Below are 20,649 nucleotides of genomic sequence, written 5' to 3'. Positions count from 1 at the left end.
AGGAACAAGACAAGGATGCCTACTCTTGGTCCTTCTATTTTAACATAGTATTGGAAGTCCTAGCCACAGGAATCAGACAAGAAAAATAAAAGGAATCCAAACTGGAAGGGAAGAAGTAAAACTGTAACTATTTGCAGATGATGTTATACTATATATAGAAGACCTTAACATCTCCACCAAAAAAAAAAATAGGATAAATAATTCAGTAAAGTTACAGGAGACAAGATTAATACACAGAAATCTGTTGCTTTTCTATGCACTAATAATGAACTATCAGACAGAGAAAGCAAGAAAACAATACCATTTAAAATCACATCAAAAAGAATACAATACTTAACCAATGAGGTGAAAGACTCTGAAAATTATAAAATATTGAAGGAAGCAGAAGATGGAAAGATATGATGAAGGAAAAAGAAATAGATATCCCATGTTCAGAGATTAGAAGAATTAATAGTGTTAAATTATTCACACTTTCCAAAACAATCTACAAATTTAATGCAATGCCTATCAAAATACCCACAGCACTTTTCACAGAACTAGCATAATCTTAAAATGTATATTTGAACCACAAAAGAACCTGAATAGTCAAAGCAAAACTGAGGGAAAAAAGAACAAAGCTGGAGGTATCACACTCCCTTACTACAAAAGCTACTATCATCAAAACAGCCTGGTACGGGGACAAAACAGACATAGATCAACGGAACAGAATAGAGCCCAGAAATAAGCCCATGCACTTTTGGTCAATTGATTGATGACAAAGAATACAGAATGGAGAAAAGACAGTCTCGTCAATAAGCGGTGCTGGGAAAACTGGACAGCTCCATGTAAAAGAATGAGATTAGCACATTTTCTCACACCATATGCAAAAGTAAACTCAAAATGGGTTAAAGACCTTCATGGAGACCCAAAACCATAAAACTCCTGAAGAAATCATAGGCACAACACTCTGACAAAATCATAACAAAAGTTTATTGAACCTGTCTCTTAAGGCAAAGGAAACAAAAGCAAAAATAAACACATGGGAGCTAATCATACTTAAAGGCTTTTGCACAGCAAAGGAAGTCATCGACAAAATGAAAAGATAACCTTACTGAATGGAAGAAAATACCTGCAAATGATACAGCCGATAAGTGGTTAATATCCAAAACATATAAACAGCTCATATAATTCAGTATCAAAAACAAATAATCTGACTTCAAAATGGGCAGAAGAACTGAGTAGACATTCTTCCAAAGAAGACATATAGATGGCCAACAGGCACATGAAAAGATGGTCAACATCAGTAGTTTTCAGAGAAAAGCCAGTCAAAACCATAATGAGATATCACCTCACACCTGTCAGAATGTCTATCCCCAAACGGTCTACAAATAATAAATGCTGGAAAGGATGCGGAAACAAGGAATGCTTGCACACTGTTGATGAGACTGTAACTTGGTGCAACCACTATGGAAAACAGTATGAAGGCTCCTCAAAAAACTGAAAACAGAACTACCGTATGATCCAGCAATTCCATGACTGGGTATATATCTGAAAACCAAAAAACTAATTAGAAAAGATTCTTGCATCCAAAAGTTCATAGCAGCATTATTTATAAAAGCCAAGATACAGAAGTGATCTTAAGTGTCCATCAACAAATGAATTAATAAAGAAGATGTGGTATATACATTTCTATATATACATATATCTTATGGAAAATTATTACCCAATCTTTAAAAAAAGAATAAAATTTTGCCGTTTGCAACAACATGGATGGACCCACAGGGTATTATGCTAAGTGAAATAAGTCAGAGAAAGAAAAACAAATACTGTGTGTTAACTTATATGTAGAATCTAAAAAGTAAAACAAACTAATGAATATAACAAAACAGAAAAAGACTCACAGGTATACAGAACAGACTGGTGGTTACCAGTGGGGAGAAGGAGGAGGGGTGAGGCGGGATGGGGTAGGGGATTGAGAGGTACAAAGTACTACATATAAAATGGGTAGGTTACAGGGATATATTGTACAGCACGGGGAAATACAGCCATTATTTTATGGTGACTTTAAACGGAATACAATCTACACAAATGTTGAGTCTCGGTGTTGTACACCTGAAACTAACATAATGTAAATCAACTCAATTAAAAAAATTTTAGTAAATGTTTTCTTTTCATATTCTTTGCAGTACGTTAGAAGCCAGCACTGTCCAATAGAAGTGTAATGCAAGTCACAATTTACCAGTAACCCCATTAAGAAAATAAAAGAAACAAGTAAAATTAATTCCAGTAATAATTATATTTATCCCAAAATATGCAATATACTATCATTTCAAAATGTGATTAACATTTTTAAAACTTAGTAATAAACATTTTACATTCTTTTTGCTGTACTAAGTCTTGAAAATCCATTATGTATTTTCCACTTACAGAACATCTCAATTCACACTAGCCACATGTGGCTGGTGGCTACCATACCAGACAGGGCAGATTACACCATTCACACTTCTGATATATTACCTGCTCTCTTTCTTATTTAAAAAACTTGGAGAAAAGGCTTTAAATATTCCCTGTATAAAACAAAGCAACCTTGATGGGTAGGGAATATCTTCATTATAAACTGAAAAATAAAGGTTAAGAGATCCATGGTTACATGTATGTTAATGTAACGATACCGTCTTAATTCACTCATGACTTTTAAAGCTTTCTTCATATGCCAAGGATTCACTGTCACTGGGCAGTGTTTTTCAGTATTACCATCTTTGGACTTGAGCGGCTTCTGATGACCCTGCTTATGACCCTACATAAAAGAAATAACAAAACAGAGAAAAAGATATTAAAGATAATTTAGTGGGGGGGGTATAGCTCAAGTGGAAGAGCATATGCTTAGCATGCACAAAGTCCTGGGTTCAATTCCCAGTACCTTCTCTAAAAATTAAATAACTAACTAAATACAAATCTAATTACCACCCCCCCTCAAAAATTAATTGATTTAATTAAAAGTTAAGAAGATAATTTACTTCAGGCTTACCAGGCTACAAGAGCTACAATGAATGCCCCTCCCCTGATTCATTTAGAGGAAGTCTCACAGGATCTCCCTACATAAAGACTGAAACATAATTCAGAACACTTTCTTATGGGCAGCATGATTTTAACACAAAAGTAGATAATTAGCTCCCTGGTGTCAAAGCTCTGTCAAAGACGAGCACAGTAAATTCAGTAAAAATGGTTCTGCAACTACCTTTCAAAGAAATGCTAAGAAATGATCTTCTCTGTTGCAAATTAACCTGCTTTTATATTCTGCAGTAGGCATACATATTTACAAACCAGGGATTAACTGTAAGCTGGTCACTGTACTAAATTATGTTTCATTGTTTGTTTAATCCTCACAACAACTCTGTAAGCTACTGTTATTACCCCCATATAACAGATGAAGAGATTGAGGCAGAAAAACAATTTGCAGTGATCTAGTAAATGATGGAGCTGGGTAAGACTGCAGCCAGCCTGAAACGCAAGTCCATTCTTCTCACTGATGTTCACTGCTGTTACCTACATTCAGCAATGACAGTTGATTTCATATTTAAATGTGTCATTTCTAAAAGTACAAAGTATTGCTGGGTAAATCATTCTTTTGAGACCTGGGAGCCAAAAAACAAAAAACAAATGAAATCAGGGCGCCATTGGCGGGGGTGGGGTTAACTGCATATGGACAGACAGAGGGGGACTTTTTGAGGAGATGGTTGCACAATTCTAGAAATTTTCTAAAACCACTGACTTGTACAATTATAATGGGTGAATTTTATGGCCTGTAAATTATACCTTAATACAGCTGTTAAATTAAAAAACTGGGATACCAAATTAAGCCTGAAAAACACCTGTATATATACCACACAGAGAACAGGCAAACATCACTATTTATTGCACCGCCTCCCTCCATGTCGCTTCCTTTCCTCACCCGTTTCTGGAAGGATGATTCATTTTTAAAATATCCTTTTTTAAATGTATTCAGCAAATAACTTGAGTGCCAACTACGTACCCAGGACTAGTCTAGGCACTTGGAATATATCAATAAACAAAAGTCCTGTCCTCATGGAGCTTGGAGTCTAGCTGGGGCGGGGGGTGGAGATGACACTGCACACAACAGAGCATCTGAGTAGTGGCACGTGGGGAAAGAGGAACAATGGAAAAAAGAAAAAGGGCAGGGTAAAGAGAGTCGGGAGTATGGGCGAGGGTGACGGTGTAATAAGTACCAGATCAGGCCACACTGAGGACTGAGGTTAGGACTAGGACTAGGAGGTGAGAAGGCCCAGGCGGACGGAACAACCAGCGCCGAGGCCAGCGCGCCCCTCGCGTGTTCCAGGGTGGGGGCAGGGCTGGGGCTGCGGGGAGGGGGCAGTGCAGATCCTGGAGGGCCTTGGAGGGCTTTGTAAGGACTGTGGTTTTACCCGGAGTGAAATCGGGAGGCTCTGCAGAAGGACGACACAGTCCAAGTTAGGTTTTCAAAGGCTCACTTGACTGCCGGGTGAGAATGGTCAGTATGGGTCAGAATGAAGGGAGGGAAGCCACTGAGGAGGGCTGTGCAGGAGGAGAGGGCAGAGGCTCAGGGCAGGGAAGCAGCAGCGGAGGCAGGAGCCGTGGTGAGAAGTGGCTGGGGTCTGGATAGATATTAAAGGCAGTGGTAAAAGACCTATTGACAGAACGCATGCGGCTTGTCAGTGAGAGTCAGAGTGGAGGAAGGAGGGGGCATCACCCACCACTTGTCCTCCCTCAGGACGTGCCGTGTGGGGAAGCAGGCAGGAGGGGGTGGCTGGGACTCGGAGGTGGAGAGGTGATGAAAGCAGGAGTGGAACTGCTCTGATCCTAGAGCAACAGAGCTGTAAAAAGCTCGGCTTCAGTTCAACCCGCTCCCTCTCCTGCATTGCCTCCCTCCTAGATGACAGAGCACAGTCAGGCACCTTCTGTCCCTGACAGTGACTACTAGCAGGGAAGGAACCAGGGTAAAAGCATGTCTTATGCAAGATCAGGCTGATGGTAAACACTACGTTTTAAACAACGAACAGCACTGTCAGAGTGGGACACGTGAGGCACTCAAACAGGGAGGAGGAGGCTGAGGATCCACTTCCAGCACTTCCGTATCTTTAATCCCTCCCAATTTCTGACCTTTCTTTTGTCATTTTTCCTAGCACTGCCATCACTGGCAGGTAAGGGGGCAGCAATGTGACCTGGCCATGTGGCTGATGGGGCTACATTTCCCAGCACTGGAATGAAAAGGCACTGGAAGAGGAGCAGCATCAGCTGGAAGATGTGAACCGCGGTCCTGGCCTGTGCCCAACACTGACCAGGTGACCCTGGGTTAGGCTCTTAGTCTCTCTGGGCTTCCGGCTGTGTACTTATAAAAGGTTTTCTCATTCCACAAATATATCCAATATGAAATGTAACGTAAAGTCAAATACAATAACATCTCACCTGCTTGCCTCGGAAATGTACAAGCACTGAACACTATGTGAATGTAAATGCACAGTTAAGAAAATCATTGAGGTTAAGCGCTAAACGGAACAGAGATAAATTTTTATGGATTTTCTAGGCCTTCCTCATTTTCAATTACAACACTGCATTAAAAGTTATTAGCTATGTTCCAGACCACCACCCCTCTGAATAAATCAAGTAGGTAAGCACTGCCTGGGTGCCTGCTGTTGCCCGATGCTAAGCAGGGGGAGGGTTAAAGAAGGCTGAACACAGGAGCCTTCTCCAGTTACCAACTAAGTGAGGAGAAACATTGGAAACCACCCAGGAATGGTACCAAGTCAGTACTCAAAGCCAAGATTACAGGCTATCGATCATAAACAGTGCAGGAATACAAAGAGGAGCTCGAGGAGTTGCAGTAAATAGGGAAGACTCTATGAAGGGGATGGGGCTCCATCTGGTTCCTGGGGTAACTCTAAGCTATTTTAACTGAGAACCAGGTGGGAAAAGGCTGGATTCTCCCAGCTTGTGATAAGGCACAGGTTACCCTAGGAGGCTAAGGCACATAATGATTGGAACAGATAAAGTAAGGCCAAAATGATGGAGGGCTGAGACTACCTGGATGAGATCTGGTTGTGGTAAGTCTTTGACTTGACTCTAGATGTTGGAGGGTCGAAATTGTAGGTGGACTGAAAGGTGGGGAGAGAACATCCAAGAGTTCAACAGAAGGAAACATTCAAGTATCAGGGATGAAAGCTCTTCATCAGAGTATCAGCAATCGGAATGGACATTTGAAACCAAGAATGTGCAGTTCCGGGAGCTGACAAAATGCGCAGGATGGTGCGAGACAGAGAAATCAGAGACCATTCCAGGGCTTTGGGTATCCAGGACTGGAAGCATGATTCTCCCACTGAGTAAGTAGAGATGCTGCAAGTGGGAAGTCAGTTCAAGAAAAAGATAATGAATTCAGTTTAAGTCATGTTGAATCTGACATGTGAGCTAAGAGTAGGTGTTCTCTAAGAAGCTCAAAATTTGAAACTGAAGAACAGATCTAGAGTCTAGGATTAAGATGCAGATGGATAAGACACAATAAATCAGCTTAAAGAAAACATACGCAAAACATTCTCAGACATAATTCTTAGCAACGTTCTCCTAGGGCAGTCTACCCAGGCAATGCAAATAAGAACACAAATAAACAAATGGGACCCAATTAAACTCATAACCTTCCCCACAGAGAAGAAAACCATAAGCGAAACAAAACAATAATCTACGCTACGAATGGGAGAAAATACATGCAAATGATGCGGCTGACAAAGGCTTAATTTCCAGAATATGTAAACAGCTCATACAAGTGAGTAACAAAAAACAAACCCAACCCCAAAATGGGCAGAGGACCTGAACAAACAATTCTCCAAAGAAGACACACAAATGGCCAACAGGGACGTGAAAAAATACTATCACTATTATAAAAGAAATGCAAATCAAAACTACAGTGAGCTGTCACCTCACACCAGTCAGAATGGCCATCATTCAAAAGTTCATGAATCATAAATGCTGAAGGTATGGAAAAAAGGGATCCCCCCTACACTGTTGGTGGGAATGTAGTTTGGTGTAGCCATTATGGAAAACAGCATGGAGATTCCTCAAAAAAGTAAAAATAGACTTACCATATGATCTAGCAATCCCACTTCCGGGAATATATCTGGAGGGAACTCTAATGCAAAAAGACACTTGCACCATAATGTTCACAGCACCACCCTACACAACAACCAAGACTTGGAAGGAACCTAAAGGTAGCAACAAATGACTAGATAAAGAAATTGGGGTATATTTATACAATGGAATACTACTCTGCCATAAAAAAGAATAAAATAATGCTATTTGCAGCAGTGTGGATGGACCTTGAGAACATCATTCTAAGTGAAATAATAAGCCAGAAAGAGAAAGAAAAATACCATATGATATCACTCATATGTGGAATCCAAAAAAAGAAAGAAAGAAAAAGGACACTATGAACTCATCTCAACACAGAAACAGACTCATCCACGTAGTAAACAATCATACGGTTACCAGGGAAAGGGAGTGGGAAGGCATAAATTTGGGGGTTTGAGATTTATATATGTTACCTACTATATATATCGATTTTTAAAAAATTTTTCTGTATAGCACAGAGATCTACCTATGTTCAACATCTAGTAATACCCTACAATGGAAAAACCGGTACAGCTACCATCTGAGGATGCAAAAGAAAAGGAAGGAAAGTCAGTTAACCCAGGCTACAATCCAGTTCTCTGGGAGTCCTTGCTCGTGCCCAAACACTGCCCACTGAGGGCACTGCAACCTCCTCTCAGGAGCAGGCTGACCTAAGCTTGCGCCTTCAGTGAACCTGGGGCAGCGGAGGCCGCCCCCAGGCCAGGCCGCGGGGGAGATGGGAGCAAATCCGCAGGGCAGCGCCCCTTTTCCTGCCCTGGCAGCTGCCACCACCGCAGTCTTCCCCAGCTCCCTGACCTAACTGCCCAGGCCTCCAGGAAGCCGGCTGACCTAAACAGGTGAGTCCTGCAAACCTGGGCAGCAGAGGCTGCCCCAAGGCCAAACCACTGGGGAGACGGGGATAAATTCAAGGGCTTGCACAGAGCAAGCAGGATAGAGTTGCATCCCTGACTTTAGGGCCCTGTTCTCAGGATATTAAGAGTATAGGGTTGCATCCCTGACCGCAAGGCCCTCTGCAGAGGACTGTCCCAGGCTAGGGCTGCATCCCAGACCTCAGGGCCATGTGCACAGGCCAGTATTATGTGAGGGCTACATCCCGACCTCACGGTCCTGTGCACAGTTGTGTTTCAGAATAGGGCTACATCCTTGTCCTTGGGGCTGTCTGCACAGGACAGCAACATACAGGGCTGCATCCCTGACCTCAGGGTCTTGTGCACAGGACTCTACCAATATAGGGGTGCATCATTTTCCTCCAGGCCTTGAGCACAGGCCTGTACAATGACAGAGCCCTATCCCTGACTTCAGGGCCCTGTCCAGAGGACTTTACCAAGACAGGGCTTTGTCCCTGACATTAAGGCCCTGTGCACATGCCTGTACCAGAATAGGGATGCATTCTTGAGCTCAAGTCCCTGTGCACCAGACTGTCCCATGATAGGTCTCCATCCCTTACTTCATGGTGCTGTGCATAGGCCAGTACCAGGTTATGGCTGCATCCCTGACCTCAGGGCCCTGTGTACAGGGCAGTAAGTGGGTACCAATGAATCCCTGACCTCAAGGCCCTGTACACCAGACTGTACCAGGATAGGGCTTCATCTCTGACCTGATGGTGCTGTGCACAGGACAGTAACAGGATAGGGCTGCATCCCTGACCTCAAGGCCCTGTGCATAGGGCTGTCCCAGGGTCGGTCTGCATCCCTGACCTTAAGGCCATGTTCACAGGACAATGTCAGGATAGGGCTGCCTCCCTGTCCTCAGGGACATGTGCACATGCCAGTACCAGTGTAGGGCTTCATCCGTGACCTCAGGGCTCTGTGCACAGTACAGTACCTGTATAGTGCTGCATCCCTTACTTCAAGGCCCTATGCACAGGCCAGTACCAGGATAGGGCTGCATTCCTAAACTCAAGTCCCTGTGCACAGGACAATACCAGGATAAGATTGCATTCCTGACCCCAGGGCCATGTGCACGGACAGTACCAGGATAGAGTTGCACTCCTGATCTAAAGGCCCTGTGCACAGGATTACCATGATAGGGCTGCATCCCTGATCTCAGGCTCTGTGCACAGGCTAGTATTAGTTTAGGACTGAATCCCTGACCTTGGAACCATGTTCCCAGGACTGTACCAGGATATTGCTGCATCCCTAACCTCAGAGACCTGTGCCTAAGATTATCCCAGGATATGGCTTCATCACTGACCTGGGAGCTTTGTGCATAGGGCTATACCAGGATAAGGCTGCATCCATGACCCCAGGGACCTATGCTCGTGACTGTGCCATGATAGGGCTGCACCCCTGACCTCGAAGCCCTGAGCACAGGACTGTCACAAGACAGGGCTGCATCCCAGACTTCAGGGCCCTGTGCAAAAGAGTGTACCAGGATAGGGTTGTATCCCTGACCTCAGAGCCCTGTGCACAAGAATGTATCAGGATAGGGTTGCACCCCTGACCTCAGTTTCTCTGCACAGAAATGTACCAGGAGAGCGCTGCATCCGAGACCTCACAGCCTTTTACACAAAACTGTCCCAGGATAGTCCCTTGACCTCGGAGTCCCGTGCACAGGACTACCAGGATAGGGCTGCATCCCTGACCTCAGAGACCTGTGTACAGGATTGTTCCAGGACAGGTCTCCATCCCTGACTGCACAGCCCTATGCAAAGGACTGTTCCAGCTGCAGGACAGGCTGCATCCTTGACCTTGGGGCACTGTGCAGTGGGCTGTATGATGATAGGTCTGCACCCCTGACCTTGGAGTCCTGTTCATAGGACTGTACCAAGATAGGACTGATCTCTGAGCTTGGAGCACGGTGCACTGGAGTGTAGAAGTATAGGGCCGCATCTGTCACCTCAGGCCTGTGCCCAAGACTGTTGCCAGATACTGCTGCATCCCTGATCTCAGAGTAGGCTACTCCTCGTGGATCCTAGAGACTCTCCAAGCCTCTAGGGGGTGCAGTATAATTCACCTGGGGCAGAGGCCCTAGAGTTCAGCTCCTGGGTTGGCCGCCTTGGGGCCACCTGGTTGACCCAAAGAGGCCTTCCCACTTTCACGTGGGATTCCCTGGAAGGGGGTGTAGGGGGCGTGGAGCTCCCTCTGGGGTTCCTCCTTGGTCAGCTGCCAAGAAGGACTCTCCGTTGGGCATCCTTGAGGTTGGCGAGATCCTTGGGTCCAAAGGAAAGTTTCTGCTTGTCCTTCCCTTGGGTTACACCCCTGGGAAACTCAGAAGAATGCCCCAGTCTCGCACATCGTGTTGGTCTCCCTACATGGGCTCTGTCTTTGAATTTTCCAAGAGGGTCCCCACCATAGCCCCGGTCTTTTCGGTGTTGGATCCCCGAGGCTCGCACCTCAGTGGTGAATGGTTGCCCCTATGGACCCCTCATGTGCAGAGTTAGAGTTGACTTTGTCAGGGAAAGCGGGAGGTAGGAAAGAACACACAGCCAAGTACACCTTTTTCCTTCCCTAAAACATGCCTCAAAACAACAGTCACAGCTTTAAGAGGGACGGAGTTCCAGACAGAGTTCTGGAACCCTCAGCCTCTCCCAAGCCCCCAGGTTCCCCAAATCCGAGCTTGGATCTCTCAGGGCTGGCACTCTGGTGGGCATCGCTGGGAGGACTGCACTCTGCATCTCTTTATTTCTATTTCACAGGGCCCAGGCACCTGCCTCTGGTGGAACATCTTTTCCCGGGATCTCCCCACCTCCACCACCACCTCCCAAAAGAACCTGAAAACTCTGGCTCACTCACTCTGTTTCTGCCGCAGCCCAGTGCTCCGTGCCTCCAGGAGAGCTGGCTCCACTATGCAGGTCAGTTGCTCGGCACTCAGCAGACAAGTGCTGCAAGTGACTCCCACCCCGACAGCCCTTTCCAGAGGCTCCCAGAATCCGTAAAGAAAAAAGAACTTTATTTAAAAAAAAAAAAAGGAGGTGAAGAAATCATTGGCAAAGAGGCCAATATGGTGATAGAGTGGCCGGGTACTTTGAGGATGGGGTGGGGACTCTTTCTCACTCATGTTTTCAGTAAACAAATCAGAAAAAACTTCTGCCCAGCCCTAGGTTCCCCATCCCCCTGCCCCACCCCCTGCTAATGTCTCTGATTAACTGAAAACCAACTTGACTGTGCGCCTGTGTGTAGTCGGAAGTTGGTCGAGGGGCAAGAGGTGAGTGCGCCCAGGAATTTCACAGAAGGTTGGGGGGTGGTCCAGGCTGTGGCCAGGCTGTGGGGACCTGTGCTCACTCTCTGTCCCCACCACGTGAACTCCGAGCCTTGACCTGCGTGGACCAAGTCTCTGGGAGGGACCAGATCAGGTATTATCTGGGGTCTCCTGGCCACGGCCCCTCCTGGGAACAGTTTATCCAACTTTGAGCTGGTGTAATAGAGGACAGCAAATTTGACTCCATGTTGGATCTGTTCCTTTAGTTTTTGACCACTGTGCCCTGTTTTCTAGGCTTTACAAAAGGCTTGCTAACTCTGCACCTTTTGTAAAACAATGTTGCCTTTAGCCTGAAATATACAAGAAAGCCTATTCTCAGGGCTCTGAAGATTCAAGGATGTTAGCACTTCTGCACTTACCTAGAGATGGCAAGTTGCTAAATAGAGAATAACCTTTGTTCTGTTGGAGGTTTACAGGGACACCATGGCCTGACCCACATGGAGGACTGCAAGAACAAAGAATGCCTGCAGGAAGAAGTTTGCAACAACCAACCATACCACTTCTCCTGTTTATTTTTTGTATAAAAGGAGCCTGTATTCTGACTGGAATTAGGATGGTTCTCCAAGACATTAGTCCACCATCCTCTTGGTCTGCCGGCTTTCCTAATAAAGTCGCTATTCCTTGCCCGAACACCTCATCTCCCAATTTATTGGCCTGTCATGCGGTGAGCAGAATGGGGCTGGATTCAGTAACACTGTGAAGACGCCTTCTCGGGGCTGCATCCAGAGGAAGGTGGTTACTGGATCCCTGTAGGAGCCACTCGGGTAGCCATGGCCTGATTGCTGTTTAACACGGTAAATTCAAGGTGTTTGTATTTTGCAATCATGATTGGAAACGTGACATTTATGAAGGGACTTCAGTACTTTGTGAGGAAACTAAGCCCTCGTCGGTATCTTTTTTTTCTTCTCCTTCTCTTCTTTGTTTTCCAGCTGGGCATCCTCCCATTTTCCTTTTTATTTTTACAAATTTTTAAAATGTGTAGATGAAAGTATCTAGGAGCCCTATCAACATGGAACTGAATGTTTGGATTAATCTAATCGATCTGAACACTGGGAGCTGCAGACGGGTTAAAGGCGGTGCTGAGAAGCAGGTTTTGGGGCTTCTGTTCCTCAGGCAAATGTTTGCAAAATAGTGTTGCTATCCCCAGGCATCATCATAGCTAGGTATACTTTGAGCCAACTCACTTACAGAATTGGAGGATAACACATGTACTCCTTTCGCTCCCTTAGGCAAAGTTGGCATTTTGGAACTTTAGCATGGAGGAGGTTTAAAAGAAATTCTAAGGTGTTACTTTATGCAATTCCTTTTTCTGTTACTGAGTTCTGCTCACTGCACAGCAGGCCAATAAATTGGGAGACAAGATACTGGGGCAAGGAATAGAGACTTTATTTGGAAAGCCAGCAGACCAAGATAATGGCAGACTAATGTCCTGGAGAACCATCTTCCCCAAGTCAGACTTCAGCTTCCTTTTCTACTAAAAAGGGGAGGGGGTTGTGGTTGGTTGTTGCAAACTTCTTGGTGTAGGATTTCATTCTTCTTGGAATCCTTTGCTCTTGCAGCTGTCCACGTGGGTCACCTCATGGTGCTCCTGTAAAACCTCCAACAAAACAAACCTATTTTCTATTCTGCAATGTGTTATCTTTATAGGAGTGCAAAAGTGTTAATACCCTTACAGGTCAGAGCCCCAAGAATAGGCTCTCCTGTGTATTTCAGGCTAAAGGCAATATTGTTTTACAAAAGGTGCAGAGCTAGCAAGACTAAGCCCAGAAAACAAGGCACAGGGTTAAAGGAAAAGGAACAGATCTAAAACGGAGTCAAATTTATTCTTTTTTACTACAGTGCCTTTTAGTGAGGTAAGAGGATGTTTCTATGCAGGTCCTCCTCTGCCCCAGGCCTGGGGTTCCTCTGCCCTGCCACGTTCACCATGACTGTGGGTCTGATCTCCTGCAGAGAACGTAAGTTATTGGTGATTAAATTTACCTGTCAAAGTCCCTTCAATTGCCTATAAACTATTCTATGGGGGGGGGGGGGTTGGGGGAGGATGTCTCACTTGCCTGTCAATTGTCAGTCTTCCCAGATGTGAGGGACCAGCATCCTGGCAGGTTCCAAGGTGGCCTGGCCAGTGCAGCTGCCCCCTTTGCCTTCCACCTTTGGGCTCCTAACGTGGACACTTTCAAAGTTCCTGTCCCTGTTCCCTCTACCCGGACAAAACGAACAGGGTCACCACACCCACCTGGGCCTAGCCCAGATCATCCACACAGCCCACCACCTGCTCTCCATCCTAGGGCTCTGCCGCACCCTACTCCCTCCCTACCCCTGCAGGACCCTGGGCCCAGTGCCACTGCTCTGAGGTGGTGGTGGTCCGGATCCCCAACTGCACCATGACTCACCCAATGCCCACAGGCCAGTGGCAAGCAGCCCAGGACACCATGACCAGCTGACTGAGACATGGCACAAGGCATGGGCAGCAGGGCAGCAGGGCACCCGGGCGGGAATTGGAACAGCCTCCAGCCCGGCCTACTGTGCCCAGGAGCCTTGGACACTGTGCTGTGCAGACATACAATATGCTACATCCTCCTCTGGCGGCTGTCGCCGTGGTGACCAGAGCCCAGACCCCCTCGCTCCCAGCAGGGTGAGGGGAGAGGGGGTCAGCTCCAGATAGGGGTGCACTCAGAGAGACAGGGGATCCCGCGATGAAGGGGTACAGGCTGAGGAGTGAGGGGCCACTTGGAGTGGAAATGACCCCACTGAAGGGTCAGGGGCACTCGGAGTTGAGGGGACCCAGCTAGGGGTGGGGGATAATCCAGGGGAGAGGGGTGAAGGGACCGTGTTAGGATGATGGGGAGACCCTGGGTGAGGCTTGAGGGGTCAGCTTGGGGTGTGGAGACCATAGGGTAGGACCAAGCTGGGCAGAGTGTGGGGGCTGGGACCTTGATGTGAGGTAAGGAGCCCCGTATTGGGGGTTTGGCTGGGGACAGGCCTGGCTGGCATGGGGGGGGAAGGCAGGCAGGGGTGGGGAGGCTAGCAGGGGGAGTGGGGCTGGGGGGTGTGGCCTGTCTCAATGCATGAAGTGGATCTAGTTGGCTGCCAGGACTGTTAGTGACAGGGTGGAGGCATTGCGGATGGGGTCCCTGCCCAGCCCAGGCCCAGCCCCTGGGTGGGCTGCCCCACCACCCAGACCCGCCTGGCCCCTCTCGGGCCCGCCCGTTCGCCAAGTCCCCGCACTGCATCAGAACCAGGCCGAGGTTCCCTGCTGCGGGCGGTAGGAGGAGGGGCGCGCGCGGACGCGGGAGCGCGCCCGGAGCGCGGGGAAGCTGGGCGGGAGCCGGGCGCTCCTGGACCAGCTCCCTGAGGAGGAACGCGGCCTGGGGTCTGAGCCGCCGCGTGCCGTCGCCTCCGCTGCTGTCGCTTGGCAGGTAACAGGGCGCTGGTGGGGGCGCGCAGGTCGGGGAGCCCGCCGGTGAGATCTGGGCTGCGTTGGGGAGGTGCACAGGGTGGGGTGCGGAGGTGAGGTCTGGGCCACACAGCCCGTTTGGACGCGGAGGCGGTTCCAGTCCGCCGCCCTGGTTCGCGGTACACCCCCCCCCCGCCCCGCGCATCAGTAGTCACTGAACCCCCCTTGTTTCCGCCGCCGCCGCCGCTCATAGGCGGGTTTGGGAAAGCGGGAGCAGCTCCAGGAGATGGGAGGGCGCCAGATGTGCCCGGAGCACCTCCGACCGGCCCTCAGGCCATGGCCTTCCTGCACAGGTGGACCTGCCTGGGGAGTGCTGGCTGCCCTGGACCCTCCGGGGCACAGGCGACCTGGGGCAGAATAACGGGTGAGGCCTGGGCCTTTGGGAGCTGGTCGCCCTGCCCCTGAGATCAAAAGCTTCAGGCAAGTCTAGTTTTAGTCTTTTGAGGAATCTGCGTACTGTTTTCCACAACGGCTGCACCAAACTACATTCCCACTGGCAGTGTAGGAGGGTTCCCTTTTCTCCACAGCCTCTCCAGCATTTTCTCCTTTGTGGACTTTTGAATGTTGGGCATTCTGATCCGTGTCAGGTGATGCCTCATTGGAGTTTTGATTTGCACTTCTCTGTTAATGAGCGACTTTGAGCCTTTTTTCATGTGCCTGCGGCCCATTTGTATGTCTTCGTGGGATAAATGGTGATTTAGATATTCTGCCCAGTTTTGGATTGGATGGCTTGCTTGTTTGTTTCTTGTTGTTAAGTTGTATGAGCTGCTTTTATATTCTGGAAATTAAACCTTTGTCAGTCTCATCTTTTGCAAATATTTCCTGCCATCCTGTAGGTTGTCATTTTGTTCTGCTTGTGGTTTCCCTTGCTGTGCAAAAGCTTATGAGTTCAGTTTCATCCCGTTTGTCTGTTTATTTTTGCTTTTATTTCTATTGCTTGTGTAGACTGCTTTAGGAAAACATTGCTGAGATGTACGTCATATCGTGTTTTGCCTGTGTTTTCTTCTGAGAGGTTTATAGTGTCTTGTTTTATGTTAAGTCTTTAAGCCAGTTTGCGTTTATTTTTGTGTGTGGTGTGAGGGAGCATTCTGACTTCATTGATTTGCATGCGGCTGTCCAGTTTTGCCTACACCATTTGCTGAAGAGATGGTCTTGACTGCATTGTATGTTCTTGCCTCCTTTGTCCAAGATGAATTGACCGAACGTTTGTGGGTTTATGTCTGGGCTCTCTATCCTGTTCCACTGATGTGTAGGTCTGCTTTTGTACCAATGCCATCCATGGTGGTTTGATTGTGGCTCTGTAGTAGTGTGTGAAGTCTGGGAGGGTTATTCCTCCTGCTTCGTTCTTTTTCTTCAGTAATGCTTTGGAAATTCTGGGTCTTTAGTGATTCCCTATAAATTGTAGGATGATTTGTTCTAGTTCTGTGAAAAATGTCCTGGGTATTATGATAGGGATCGCATTATATCTGTAGATTGCTCTGGGCAGTGTGGCCATTTTCACAATATTAATTTTTACAATGCTTGAACATGGGCTATGTTTCATTTAAGTCCTCTTTAATTTCTTTGCTCAGTGTTTTGTAGGTCTCTGCATGTAAGTCTTTCACTTCCTGGGTCAGATTTATTCGAGTCTTTTTTTTTGGATTCAATATTAAAAAGGATTATTACTTTCATGTATTTAAATGCCACTGATTTCTGTATGTTGATGTTGTATCCTGCTACCTTGCTGAATTCTTTTAATTAGCTCTAGTTGTTTTATGTGTGGAGCTTTTAGAGTTTTCCATATATAGTATTATGTCACCCAAATAGTGAGAAATTTACCTCGTGTATTCCAATTTGGATCTCTTTTATTTCTTTTTCTTGTCTATTTGCTCTACTAGGATTTCCAATACTATACTGAATAGGAGTGGTAAGAGTGGGCATCCTTGTCTTCTTCCAGATGTTAGTAGACAGGCTTTCAGCTTTTCAGTGTAGAGTATGATGCTGGCTGTAGGTTTGTCATAAATAGCTTTTATTATGTTGAGATATGTTCCCTCTCCCTACATATCCACTTTAGTAAGACCCGGGGCTCAGTGTGCTCAGGGGGCTGGGAGGATGGCAGCAGCAGTAGTGGTGGCGGGAGGAGAGGTGCTACCCCTTGCCAGCCAGTCATTTGCTCCTGTCTCCCCCTGTGGCCTGGCCTTGTGTTGGCCTAGCTGCCCCAGGATCATTAGGTCATTCTGCTCCGAGGAGGCTGGCATAGTGTGGTCAGGGGGCAGGGGCGGCGAGGGCGGGAGCGAGGCTGCCCTGTGCAAGCTCTTGCATTTATCCCCATCTCCCCAGGGGCCTGGTCTTGTGGCAGCCTCTGCTGCCACAGGGTTGCAGGACTCACCTGTTTAGGTCAGCCTGTTTCCTGGAGGCCTGTACGATTTGATCAGGGAGAGGGGAAGACTGCAGTGGTGGCAGCTGCGAGGGCGGGAGAAGAGCGGCTGCCCTGTGCCAGCCTGTGGATTTGCTCCCATCTCCCCCGTGGCCTGGACTGGGGGCGGCCTCTGCTGCCCCAGCTTCCCTGGAGGCACGTCCTCAGGTCAGCCTGCTCCTTAGAGGAGGGTGCAGTGCCCTCAGCGGGCACTGTTTTGGCACGAGCAAGGACTGGGTTCTAGCCTAGGGTAACTGGCTCTCCTTCCCTTTCTTGTCTTGCTCCCTAAGGCGGTGGCTGTAGTGGTGTTTCCGTTATAGAATATTACTAGATATTGAACTTAGGTAGGTCTCTGTGCTACACAGAAGAAAAAAATTCTTAAGTTTCTCTCTCTCTCTCTCTCTCTCTCTCTATATATATATATTATATATATAGCATCTACCATATGTAAATCTCAAATTCCTAAATGTATCCCTTCCCACCCCCTTTGCCTGGTAACCATGAGATTGTTTACTATGTGTACAAGACTGTTTCTGTATTGTAGATGAGTTCATAGCATCCTTTTTCTTTCTTTTTCCTTTTTCTCCTTTTTTTTGTTTAGATTCCACATATGAGTGATATCATATGGTATTTTTCTCTTTTTGGCTTGCTTCATTTAGAATGATGTTCTCTAGGTTCATCCAAATTGCTGCAAATAGCATTTTATTCTTTTTCATGGCAGCGTAGTATTCCACTGTATAAAAAATAACCCAATTTCTTTATCCAGTCATCTGTTGCTGTATTTAGGTTGGTTCCATGTCTTGGCTGTTGTATAGTGTGGTGCTGTGAACATCAGGGTGGAGGTATGTTTTCACACTGGAGTTCCCTCCAGATATATACCCAGAAGTGGCATTGCTGGTTCATGTGGTAAGTCTGTTTTTAGTTTTTAGAGGAATTTGCATACTGTTTTCCATCATGGCTTCACCAAACTACATTTCCTAGCAACAGTGTAGGAGGCTTCCTTTTTCTCCACACTCTCTCTAGCGTTTATCATTTATGATGGCCATTCTGGCTGGCTTGAGGTGATACCTCATTAGAGGTTTGATTTGCATTTCTCTGATAATTAGAGATATTGAGCATTTTTCCATGTGCCTACTGACCATTTGTATGTCTTCATTGGAGCAATGCATGTTTAGATCTTCTGCCCATTTTTGAATTGGGTTCTTTGTGTTTTGTTATTATATCGTGTGAGCTGTTTCTATATTCGGGAAAATCAGCCTTTGTCAAATATTTTCTCCCATCCTGTAGGTTGTCATTTAATTTTGCTTATGGTTTCATTTGCTGTGGAGAAGCTTGTAAGTTCAGTTAGGTCCCGTTTGTTTATTTTTACTTTTACTTCTATTGCTTGGGTAGAGTGCTGTAGGAAAATATTGCTGAGAAGTATGTGAAATAATGTTTTGCTTATATTTTCTTCTAAGAGACTTGTGTTGTCTTCTACTTTAGTCTTTAAACCATTTTGCATTTATTTTTGTGTATGATGTGCGGGAGTATTCTAACTTCATTGATATGCATGCAGCTGTCCAGTTTTGCCTGCACCATTCGCTGAAGCTGAAGTCTTCACTCCATGGCATGTTCTTGCCTCCTTTGTCCAAGATGAATTGACCGAATGTTTGTGGGTTTATTTCTGGGCTCTCTATTCTGTTCCGTTGATCTGTAGGTCTGTTTTTGTACCAATATCATGCTGGTTTGATCGTAGCTCTGTAGTAGTGTCTCAAGTCTGGGAGGTTATTCCTTCTGCTTCATTCTTCTTCTTTAGTAATGCTTTGGTCATTCTGGGTCTTTAGTGATTCTGTATAAATTTTAAGATGATATGTTCTGGTTTTGTGAAAAATGTCCTGGGTGATTTGATAAGAATCTGTAGTTCGCTCTGGGTAGTATGGCCATTTTCATAATATTAATTCTTCCAATGCAAGAACCTGGGCTATCTTTGCATTTCTTTAAGTCATCTTTTAATTTCCTTAGTCAGTGTTTTGTAGGTCTCCACATATAAGCCTTTCACCTCCTAGGTCAGATTTATTTCTGAGTCTTAATTTTTTGGATGCAATTTTAAAAGGGATTATTACTTTCATTTATCAAAAAGCCACAGATTTCTGAATGTTGATGTTGTATTCTGCTACGTTGCTGCATTCTTTTATTAGCTCTAGTCGTTTTTGTGTGGCCCCTCTAGGATTTTTCCATATATAGTATTATGTCATGCACATATAGTGACAGTTTTATCTCTTGTCTTCCAACTTAGATGTCTTTTATATCTTTTTCTTGTCTAATTGCTCTACTAGGACTTACAAAGTATATTGAATGCATAGAAGTGGTGAGAGTGGGCAGCCTTGTGTTGTTGCAGATGTTAGCAGACAGGCTTTCAGCTTTTCATTGTAGGTTATTTTGGTGGCTGTAGGGATGTATAAATAGTTTTTATTATGTTAAGATATTTTCCCTCAATTTGACTTTGGTAAGACCAAGGGCTCAGTGTGGTCAGGGTGGCAGCCGCAGTAGCGGTGGCGGGAGGAGGGGGGCTACCCCTTGCCAGCCAGTCATTTGCTCACATCTCACCTACAGTTTGACCTGGGGGCGGCTTCTGCTGCCCCAGGTTCATCTTTAGGTCTGACTGCTCCCTGGAGCCCTGGCTGGTCCAGTGAGGGAGCTGGGGGTGTAGGCAGTTGTGGCAGCTGTGGAAGCGGGATAAGGGAGATACCCTGTGTGAGCCTGTGAATTTGCTCCCAACTCCTTGTGCCCTGCCCTGGGGGTGGTGTCTGCTTCCCCAGGTTGAATGGAGGCACATCCCCAGGTCAGCGATCTCGGGATCCTTTTGCAGTTTGGTCAGGGAGTGGTGGCTGCCGAGGCGGAAGGGGGACTGCCAGGTGTGAGCCCCTGGATTTGTTCCCATGTCCCCTTAGCCCTGGCTGGACTGGGGCATCTTCTTCCCCCCGTTAGAGGGACACACATTTGGTGGTTAGCTTGCTCCTGGGAGGCCTGCGGGGTGCAGTCAGCGGTCGAGTCATTGGTGGTGGCCCAGCAGTTGTGAGGAAAGAAGGCCTTGCCCCAGATACTCTTGCTGGACTTACTCCCACCTCTCCTGAAGCCTGGCCTGGTGATGCCCTCTACTGCCCCAGGTTCCTGGGATGCAGGGTAGGGGTCAGTCTGCTCCTGGGAGGCGGGCTTCTTGAAGTGTGAGTAGGGACAGCAGGAAATGGAAGCGAATCCCTGCTGTAGGGTGGGGCAGCCCCAGTCCAGCCGTCGGATCTGCCGCTATGGCCACCGCCGCTGCCGCTTCGCCTCCCTGACCGCACCGCCCCTGCCTCCCAGGAGCAGGCTGACAGGGAGGAATTCTTTCCAGGAGGCTGGGGTAGCAGAGGCTGCTCCATGCCAGGCAGCGGGGGAGATGGTAGCAGGTCAGCAGGCTCTCCCAGGGCAG

The 20,649-nt window shown here is 46.9% G+C and overlaps 1 long non-coding RNA gene across 1 annotated transcript in view; it reads left to right on the top strand.

Annotated features, from left to right (window-relative positions):
* The window catches only part of LOC140696753 (uncharacterized), an 87,814-nt gene that overhangs the window by 59,516 nt on the left and 7,649 nt on the right, over positions 1-20,649 (top strand). The window contains exons 2-5 of the long non-coding RNA XR_012073226.1: positions 5,160-5,318; positions 7,606-7,988; positions 10,790-10,945; positions 13,192-13,307. This is a non-coding gene — a long non-coding RNA (uncharacterized lncRNA). The remainder of the gene's footprint in view (positions 1-5,159; positions 5,319-7,605; positions 7,989-10,789; positions 10,946-13,191; positions 13,308-20,649) is intronic.

Source organism: Vicugna pacos, chromosome 6, assembly GCF_048564905.1.
Source record: "Vicugna pacos chromosome 6, VicPac4, whole genome shotgun sequence".
Taxonomy (NCBI): Eukaryota; Metazoa; Chordata; class Mammalia; order Artiodactyla; family Camelidae; genus Vicugna; species Vicugna pacos.
This window is presented reverse-complemented; position numbering and strand designations above follow the sequence as displayed.